The sequence below is a fragment of the Callospermophilus lateralis genome, chromosome 11 (assembly GCF_048772815.1).
Source record: "Callospermophilus lateralis isolate mCalLat2 chromosome 11, mCalLat2.hap1, whole genome shotgun sequence".
In the NCBI taxonomy this organism is placed as follows: domain Eukaryota; kingdom Metazoa; phylum Chordata; class Mammalia; order Rodentia; family Sciuridae; genus Callospermophilus; species Callospermophilus lateralis.
The window spans coordinates 84,751,555-84,761,184 of NC_135315.1; the positions used below are offsets into that span (position 1 = coordinate 84,751,555).

At 53.3% G+C, this 9,630-nt stretch overlaps 1 non-coding gene and 1 pseudogene across 2 annotated transcripts; both read right to left on the reverse strand.

Annotated features, from left to right (window-relative positions):
- Positions 1-392: 392 nt before the first annotated feature.
- On the reverse strand, positions 393-464 carry Trnat-ggu (transfer RNA threonine (anticodon GGU)). Its single transcript has one exon. It is a non-coding gene; the product is annotated as a tRNA-Thr (tRNA).
- Positions 465-740: 276 nt separating this feature from the next.
- On the reverse strand, positions 741-8,102 carry LOC143388214 (transcription factor HES-4-like; annotated as a pseudogene). Its single transcript, XR_013155630.1, has 8 exons — positions 8,019-8,102; positions 6,055-6,156; positions 5,499-5,665; positions 5,012-5,334; positions 4,828-4,918; positions 3,371-4,739; positions 1,664-2,025; positions 741-1,588 (listed from the first exon to the last, which is right to left on the reverse strand). The product of XR_013155630.1 is annotated as a transcription factor HES-4-like (transcript).
- Positions 8,103-9,630: the final 1,528 nt, after the last annotated feature.

Here is a 9,630-nt window from a genome sequence, read left to right on the forward strand (position 1 = left end):
TCATTTATCCTGCATCTGTCATGAACAATTGGTAAACATTTGCCCCCATGTAGACATGGCATTAGGCTGTGGGGACGACACAGGTGAGGACTGTTGGAGCAGGGGAAGCTTTGCCAGCTAAAGGAAAGATCCCCTGTGGCAACAGGAGGCCCTTGACATGGAGGTGCACCCTCTTCCTGGCAGTGTCCTACCCTGACACTCTCCTACCCATCCACACATGCCTCAGGTCCTTTACTCACAGTAGGGCCAGGCAGGTGAGCCTGAAGCCACCAGGTGGGTGCTGAGACCAGGCAGGATGTCAGCAACATCTCTGAGGTGACCATGGAGGTGGTTTTTTTTAAAATATATTTTTTTGTTGTTGTCAATGGATCTTTTATTTATTTTTTATTTGTATGCAATGCTGAGGATCGAACTCAGGGCATCACGCATACCAGGCAGGTGCTCTACCATTGAGCCACACCCCAGCCCTGGACATTTGTCTTAATGCTTCTGTCACTGTGGCCCCCATATCCCACTTGGGCAAGGCAGTGTGCTCAAGTGTGTCTGTGCAGAAGGGTGGTAGGACCACCTGAGAGGTTGTCTGCCTAGGGTAGTAGGCACAGTAATCACAGCAACTGATATCTGTGCACACACATTCACCTGGGGACTTTGAGTCCTCACCTGCCCTGATCCAGGATGCCCATTCGGTTACAGCCAGACAGGACCCCCAATGCTGGCAGGGGCGAGGCCACCAGGCTGTTCAGGCACTTGGAAAATCTGTGCCAGGTGAGAGTAGGTGGTAGCACCACCTGAGTTCTGCACATCACAGTGGCCACAGTGGCTGCTCCTACTTCACTCCCAGCAACTTCTTCCTCACTCCCATGGCCTCTGGAATCCCTTGGGCATGTTTTCTAACCCCTGGGATCTGTACTACTAATGCTACTTGCATGTATTCAGTAAATTACATAGAATTTATCAATATTGTTACTTATTGCTGCATAACAAAAATTTAGCAGCTTGGGGCTGGGGTTGTGGCTCAGTGGTAGAGCACTTGCCCAGCACCGTGTGAGGCCCTGGGTTCCATCCTCAGCACTACAGAACAATAAATAAATAAAATAAAGGCCCAACTACACTAAAAAATAAATATTTTAAAAATTAGTAGCTCAAAGCAACAAATGCTATGGTCTCACAGCTTCTGTGCACAGGAGTTCATGCTGAGGTGCTGGCACAGGGCTTGTGGTCCTATCAAGGGATCCATGTCTAAACCCACTGTCATTGCTATTGGCAGGAGGCCACTGCTGCCCACTGCCCCTCCAGCAAGAAGAGAAGACTTCATCTATCATTCATCTATTATGTTGCTCTCTCCATGGAAAGGGCAGCTGGCTTCCCCAGAGCAGACAGGAAGGAGCCTGCAGCCTTGCCTTGACTGACAGCCCGTCCCCTCTCCAGGGCCCTCCTGTCGCATAGGCCATCCTTGGTGCAATGGGATGTGGCCCATGGAGGAGACTATTGGAGGTGCCCAGGAGGCTGCCAGGCCAGGGTCCCAGTTTCCTTGATGTAGCCCAGGGGTTCCAGGGAGCAGAGGGAGAGCATCCAGGCACAGGTAGGACTGTAGGAAACAGACAGCCTTGGAGTAGGGATGCTAGGTGATGGGAGGAGGGGGCAGGGGAACAGCGGGCCTCACCTCTCATAAGCCAGGAATCCAAGCAGCCCCAACCCGGACCCTGCACCAGTTTTCCAGTACATGGAGTTTAATGGGCCTGGCCACTGACTTTTGTCACCATAGGGATAAGTTCTTCTCCAGATTTCAAATACCTATAATCTGTTGTCATTGTTCAGTCCCCAAGCCACAGGAGAGGACCCAGTCAGACCCACCACACAGGCAGGTAGCCTGCCGACAGTGCACATGAATTGAGCACTTATTGACCCTTGGTCCAATCCAGGCACGGGGTTGGAAGGGGGGCTGTTGGAGATGAACTGGGAGGGCCGTGACCAGTGCCCCTCCACCCAGAAAAGGGGACTCCATCTGTATTCAGCAGGAAGCCTCTGCAAGACAAGAGCAAAGACATGAACAGCTGGGGGAGGGGTAGGGTCAAGAAAAGACCCAAGGGTCTCTTCAGAAACAGGAAATATATAGAAGGGTAGGGAGGACAGGAAGAGGCCCCCTGAGAGTGGGAACACCCTGCATTTGGGGGCGCTGCTCCCACTATGAGGGCAGCCCTGCAGAAAAGCACCTGATGAGGGTCTATATTGCCTCAGCCCACACAGTGGTGGTAGGAAACAGGGTCAAGCAGTGTCCTGGCTAGTGTGTAGAAAGGCTGAGACTTAGAGGTAAGGGACTCACTGCTCCTGAGCCCCAGCCACTCTCAGTTGCCAAGAAGGGGGCAGCCTGGGAGACCCAGAACCACCCCTTTAGTGTCCCCTGCTGGGGACCCAGCTTCAGCCCAGGCTATGCTTCCTAGGACCTCCCTATCGACTCAAGAGAGACCCCAACTCCCATTCTGCACACTGTTTACACCAATCGGTCAGCTCAGCATGGGCTGAGGTTGAGCCCACTGTTTTAAGGAGGTGCTACGTTTGAAAGGACACAGGTGTGGCTGGTGGGAGAACAGTCCCACAGGACCCAGACAGCTGAAGAAGCCTGCAGCAGGGGAGTGGTCTGAGGTACATAGAGAGGGGGGAGAAAATTGGGGAGGGGACTGAGTTCAAGGAATAGAGATCAGGAGGGTCTGCCCATCTGAGAGTAAGGGTCCTGTGGAGCCAGAGTAGTCCCCGAGGGCTAAGTGGTCCCCAGCACAGAGATTCCTTTGGCAACAGTGCCCATAACAGATCCAGGAATCAAGAAGTAAAGGGCAGGGGTGGATGATGCTGCTGCTTCTGGGGACAGGGGGCATCTGAAGCCCAACCTCACAGGTGGCATCCTGGTTGGCCTCTTCTTTTTGGCCACCCAGGCAGAGTGTCCCCCTTTCCCTGCAGTGTGTCTGGAACCCAACTCTGAGCAAGTGGCCCCCCCTACCCACGCACCAGTCTCAATTCCCAGCAGGGGCCCTACCCTCCCTCAACATCTCCCCTCCTCCAGTCACCCCTCTGCAGATCCCTCCAGCCCTCCTGCCAAGGGCAGCCTCCACCTTCTCCTTCCACCCAGATCTAAAGGGAGCAGGGTCCCTGCATGTACGTACACCCAAGGGTACAGCAGCTGGCCCACAAGGTGACCTGCTGTTCAGGGGCACTGCCCCAGCCCCCAGGAGCCCAGGGAGGCAGGGAGGCAGAGAGTAGGGTGACTGTCTTGGTAGAGACTTGGAGGCTTCTTCCAGGTTCCATGGTTCTGCCCAGGAGGACCCAGGCGAACCCGTGGGAAGAGGCGAGATAAGCCTGTGGTAGAGGGACTCACCTCCCTGATGGCTCATCCAGGCAGGTGCCAGGAAAGTGTCTGATGAATTCGGCCACACTGGGAAGCGGGTCTGGGTACACCTTGCACAGGGCTCTGGAAGACTCCCTGCGGTCTCAGCTTGTGGCCTGGACCACTCCCTCAAGCACCTGGAGCCTCCAGCAGCAGCTCTGAGGGTAGCAGGACAGTGGCTGAGGGGGTGCACTGGGTGCGTGCCCAGGGTGGCCTGGCATTTCTGCTTGGTGACCTTAGTTGCATCCAAAGGCAGGTGCTCAGGATTCATGGAAGGAATGTCTCCTGAGTCCAGATTACCATCTGCGAGCCTCTCCCAGACACCCTTCCCGGTTGGGACCCCTACCAGTGCAGGCCTGGGGGTCGGCCTGGGTGGACGCGGGCGGCTTTGTGCTGAACCTTGAGCTTAAAAGGAAGAAGATAGTCCTCACCCCAGCGAAGGACAACTCCTGGGGAAACAATGACATGAAAAGGCAGATCTCTACCTCCCAGGATCCGGGGAGAAGGTGGGCTAAGTACCCTTAAAGAAAACGTGCCCAGGGAGGCCATGCGACCGCCTTCCAGTACTGAGATACATTCCGGGAAGCCTTCCTGCCTGCGCCTCCTGGGCACGCTTCACATTCCCACCCCAGCGTCGCCGAGCGGGAAGCCCGCCCTACCATGGACCAAAGCAATCTCAAAGCTCCAGAGGCAGGGGCGGCCCAATAGCAGGCCCCGGCTGCGGGGCCGGCCGAAAGAGGGCCCAGTCTCCGAAAGGGCTGGGTCTGCGAATAGGTGGGGCCTCGGAAAAGAGGCATCAACCGGTGCGTCTGCCCGGAGCCGGCTGCTGGGCCGCCAGGAGACCACCAACTTGGGCGCTCTGCAGGCCTGAACCAGGCTGTTCACAAAGACAACAAAACCACCCCAAGCCTCTGGAAATAAATAGTCTCTGCTACAGTCTTGGCCAAGGCCGCGGCCCTAGGACCCGCTGCAGTTCATTGTAGCCACGGCCTCCAGGGTCCGCTCCGGCCTTGAGACCCCATCCTGGGGGCGGTGGGAGGCGCCAGGGTCAGCCTAGGTGGCAGGAGAGGCGCGAACACGGCCCCTGGGTGCAGCAGGGGAAAGGGGCCGTCGAACGACCGCCTTGGTGGGCGGCCAGCGTAGACCTCGGACTCCGGTTTGTCTGCAGCGGCGGGCAGCGAGGCAGAGCGGCGAGAAGACCCCAGCTGGAGCAGGCAGGCTGCCAGGTGGCCGAGTAAGCGAGAGCGAACTTTGGCTGGGACACCCTCGCAGCCAGCCAGGAAGCGGGTCACCTCGGCCAGGCACTCATTGAAGCCTGCGCGATACTTGCCCAGGACAGCAGGGTCCGAGCTGAGTGCGGCTGCGGGAGCACCAGAGACCAGCTGTTGTGTCTAGGGCGGTGGCCCTGTGCGCCTCCCGCCCCCTAGCCTCTGCCACCCGCGCCTCACCTGTCACCTGAAAGCGACGCAGGTTTTGCAGATGTATCATCACCGTCATCTCCAGGATGTCGGCCTTCTCCAGCTTCGAATGACCGGAGCTCTGTGGGCAGGGACAGGGTGGTGGTCTGTAACTCAGCCATGTCCCATTCTGTTAGCCTCAGTCCTTGGATTCCCCCTTCTCCGCCCGACTTACATCCTTCCTGACCGCGTCCAGGATGAGGGTCTTGAGCTGAGCAAGGCTCTGGTTGATGCGCCGCTTCTCCATGATGGGCTTGGAGGACTGCGGGTCGGGCAGCCCCTGAGTCCCGTGTTCGGCCGCCCCTCCGCCAACCACCGAACCCCCCACGCTGGCGGGAACCCACCTTACGGTGCTCTGCCGCGCTGCGGGGTTTATCTGGGGTCGGGCTGGCGCTGCTGGCCTGCGCTCCTGCCAACGGCGAGGCGCTCGGCTTCTCTGGGGTGTCAGCCGGCATCCCGCAGCACGCGCTCTGGTGCCGGGCAGAACGTTTGCGCCCTCTGGCGGGTTCCGGCCAAAAGCCCGGCTATATAAGGCCGCACCGCCTAGGGGCCTGTGAACCCGGCTAGGCGTCCTTTCCCACACTAGCGTTGGCCAATGGGCAAAGCGCCTCTCCAGCTCAGCTCCGCTGGCGTGCAACCCCGCCTCCCCAGCTGTCACTCACTCGCTGCGGCGCCTGCTCCGCCAGCCCGGACAGTGGGACCGCGACGCCCTGATCTGGCAGGTTCCCCGCGCGAGCCAGGAGGGGTGCTCAGGCTGTGGGCTCACCTACCCGCCGCGTGGAAGCCGGAGTGCACGGGGGATGCGGTCTGTCGCGGCGGTGCAGTACGTCTGAAAGGAAATTTCACAAGCCCCTCAGTCTCCAAATTTGTTCAGGCTGCACGTGTGCAGCATGTAGTGCAGGCCTGGGCCTCTAGGGACGTGAACCGAGCTTTGCTGGGACGAAAGAACCAACGCCAGTCACTGGGCTGGAGAGAGGTGACTGGCTGAGCTCGGCAGGCAGTTGGTGGCATTGGGTGACACCATAGGGCAATCTGATGTGGGTAGACTGGCAGTGTCACAGGGTGATGACACAAGCCAGGTATAAGGATGTAATGGTGATGGGCCTTTCTTCTGAGGGCAATTGTTAAAAAGTTTCTGTCTGTTGCTTGCTGTTGTTTTCATTTTGAGTCACACCATGGGCACTGCTTTTCTGTTAGCACTCAGGGTCCCCAGCATACATGGCCTGACAGACGTCCTGCATCCATGGTGGAGGTTTCCTGAGGTCCTGGAGCCCCGAGGGCTGGAGACTCTCCTGGTGCTCCTAGTTCAGTGGAGGAGGCCTGCCACACACCAACAAAAAGCAAACACACTTTTGGAGAGACAGAAAGTGAGGGGTAGGCTGTGGCAGAGAAGCCTCTCCTTCCTCTGGGTGGTCCTGAAGCCTACAGGATGGATTCTTCACGGGAAGGAAGCTCTGCAAGGTCCAGGTGGAGGGATTGGCATCCCCAGAATCCTAAGGGTCACGGGGGCCAAGAGAAGACTGGAAGTGTTAGGTAGGGCCAGCAGGGTCCTGGGGGCTTCTGGCCCAGGGAGAGGTCTGGAGAGCCAGTCCTTGGGGCCCCATCTGAAGCTGCCCCTCTGAGGTCAACCCTAGTCTGGCCCTAGTCTAGAGGAAGCACAGCCCTGGCTTCACCTTGGGGAAGCCCTCTGGAACCCAGCACTGAGCAGAGAGTCCTCCTGTTCTCACAGGGCACTGAGGAAGGGTGCGGGGAGAGTCTGCCTGTAACCCCTGAAGTCTACATGGGATGCACCCTCTGCTTGGATGTCAATCTGGAAAGTACCCCCAGTGTCCACAGTACCCCTTCTCCTGCAGGGAATTTCCTCTGAGGGCCTGAGCCTGTCCCTGTGATCTGGGCCTCACCTTGGGAAGAAAGAAATCAGGCATAAAGGGACCCAGAGTGAAGCAGAAGACTGAGAGCAAGGTTCTCCCTGGTTTCTCTGTGTTCCCTACCTCTCCCCACAAGGTTCCTGCCCTTTGAACCTTTGGTTTCTCTTTTTACCCTAGAGTTCTTGGGAAAGACAAATGAGATCTTATCCCCAGAACACACTGAGGGTGCCCAGCACACAGTGAGCACTAGATTCTCACCAGCTGCAGCCCTGTTCCTTCCCCAGGTCTGGCCACCCAGCTGAACAGAGAGGATACTGCCTCTTCTCACCTCTGCTCTGCCTGAGTGCCCCCTCCTGCTGAAGAAGAGCCCCTGAGGACTGAGGGGCCTGTGCAAACAGTCTCTAGCAAGAGTGCACGAGCACCAGCTTTGTCACAGGCTGTGCCTGCTGTCCAGCTGTATCTCTCTGAGATTCTTCCCTTGTCCCTCTACTGTCCCTTCATGGCCTCTTGAATATGAACTTGACCTCTAAAGGATCTTCCTGGGGGCGTTGGGCCTCCACTATGAGTAGGAAGGGAGGGTCCTGGGCTGCACAGGGTCATGGTGGTGATTCCCTTGTGTGGCAGACTGGGTTTTCCAAAAGGGGCACTGACTTCTTGCTCCATAACCTTGTGATGTGTCCCGGTGAGGACAGGGGCCTGGCAAGACATGACTTCTAAGGCTGAGGGTTTTTGTTTTAATATATATTTTTTAGTTGTTGATGTTTAGTTCCTTATTTTATTTGTTTATATAGAGTGCTGAGAATCAAACCCAGTGCCTCCTAACTGAGGTTTGCCTCAGCTGACCTAAATCACAGCCACAGCTCTGCAACATGTCAGGCCTGAGGGAGCTAAACTCTGCACACACAAACCCCAACATTGACCTTTTACTCTTAAGTTTTTATTCAATTCCATTGCAAGGAATTGAGCAACAAGGTCATTTTGGGTGCAGTGTCATTGAACAATAAGATTCCTGAAGAAAAGTCACAAATTAAAGCATGAAGAAGCCAAGAGATTCTTTTTAAGGTCAGCTGGAGGTAGGATAGAGATCTGGTTAGGAATAAAGTAAGTTTTACACAAAGAGAAAAATGGTGTCAGTCAGGGACTCATAGCTTCCTGCAAGTTGCTGTGAGCCTCAGCCTTTCCAGGGTAGATATGTAATTTGTAAATCTGAGGCTCCACAGCACGAAAATCAAGGTAAATAATGTTAGAATCAAAGGAGACAGATTGATACAGAGAACTGGGCATTACAGAGGCCTCACTAAAGTTTCTACTTACTCATATTCTAGCCTTTGAAAGATTCCATATGGCAGAAGCTTTCTGGAGACTACAGGAAGCAGTTCTTCTAGTGGTAGAGAATCTTCCAGCAATCACAGAAGGGACTCTCTCCTTCTGGACAGGGCAAGCTTCTTGGCAATAGAAGTGCTCAATCCAATCCCAGACAAGCACTTGGGATCTGACTTCTCGGTTACTCTCCAAGAATCTGTGTAGAGTCACCTCAGGAAATCCAAGGTTTAAACCAATATGAAGTTTGAATTAAAGGATCCACAGACATGCTACCTCTTGGTTTGTGCTGTTCAGCTAAAACCATATGAAGCGATCCTAACTTTTGAGTTTTACAAATGTATTCTTACAGCCTCTTAAAAATTTACTGCTATTTAATCTGCTAGTCAGCTTTCCAGGTGGGAGATTTATGGCTGGTGAAGTTTTAGTTTATGAAAGAATGCAGGTGAAAGACTATGGATGAAAATGAGTTTCCCTTTTCCACCAGAGTTCCACTGTCCCGGTCAGGACACTGACTAGCACTGTCCCATTTCATTATAACAATGAGTTGACTTTCAATAAAGCAGAAATGACAGTTAAGTGGGATATTCCAAACTGGTATGATTCTGAAACACCAAGGTGAGTGCTTGCGGGAAGGCAGACGCTAGGTTTTAGCAATGCCCTCCCAGGGCTGCAAGATAATTAACCATATGAGAAACAAAGGAGAGAAATGGGCAGGAAGAAGAGAGATGGAGAGAAGAAAAGAAAAAGGGAAGAGGAGCGTGATGGTGCAGACCAGGAAGACTGCAAAAAGTGAAAAAGTAAGACCTTCACTGTGGGTGAAGGAGACAGAGAAGAGGGAGGAACTTTGACGTAGACCTTTCTAAAGCGCTCAGAGTTCTTATTAGCATGACCTTGAAAATATTTCAAAAGTCAACAGACATTTAGAAGGTGGCCTTCTAGACAGTAAAAAAGGAAGCTTGTGGAGAGTCTATAAAAAAAAGGATAATGTTAAGGGCACAAAGAGGAGTGCATAACAACATTGTGATCATGATTATGTAAATATTAGCCAAATTAGGAGAAATATACATTTAAATTTTTATCAAGATTAACTTTGAGCAATGAAATTATAGGGGCTTTTTTCCCCCTCTTTATACTTCTATCTTCTTTTTTCTATAATTTTTACGAAGGAATAAATCCCACCTATGATTATAAATTAAATCTTATATTTCAAAATATGTACATATAAAATACTTAATTAAACTTTCTATGTAAGAAAAAATGAATCTCATTTAAATAAAAGTATTTTCTAAGATGTCAAAGACATTCATGCAAACTGACAAGAAGAGTCACGGAGATAGGCCCAGAGGGTCACGGAGATAGGCCTAGAGACTGATACTCTAGGATTCTCAAAGCCACTAGGAACCAGAAGCATACAGAACAGTCAAGGAAGATTCTGTACAGAGAAATGGGCAGACTGAGCCCTCACAGTGCATCTGGAAGCACAGAGACCCCTCTGTCTAACTTACTCTTAAGTTTCTCAGGCCCTGAGAGAATTTGTTTTAATATTCCCAAACATATATTATTTTGTTTTCTATTAAGTTTCAGCTTGTCATTGAATCACTTA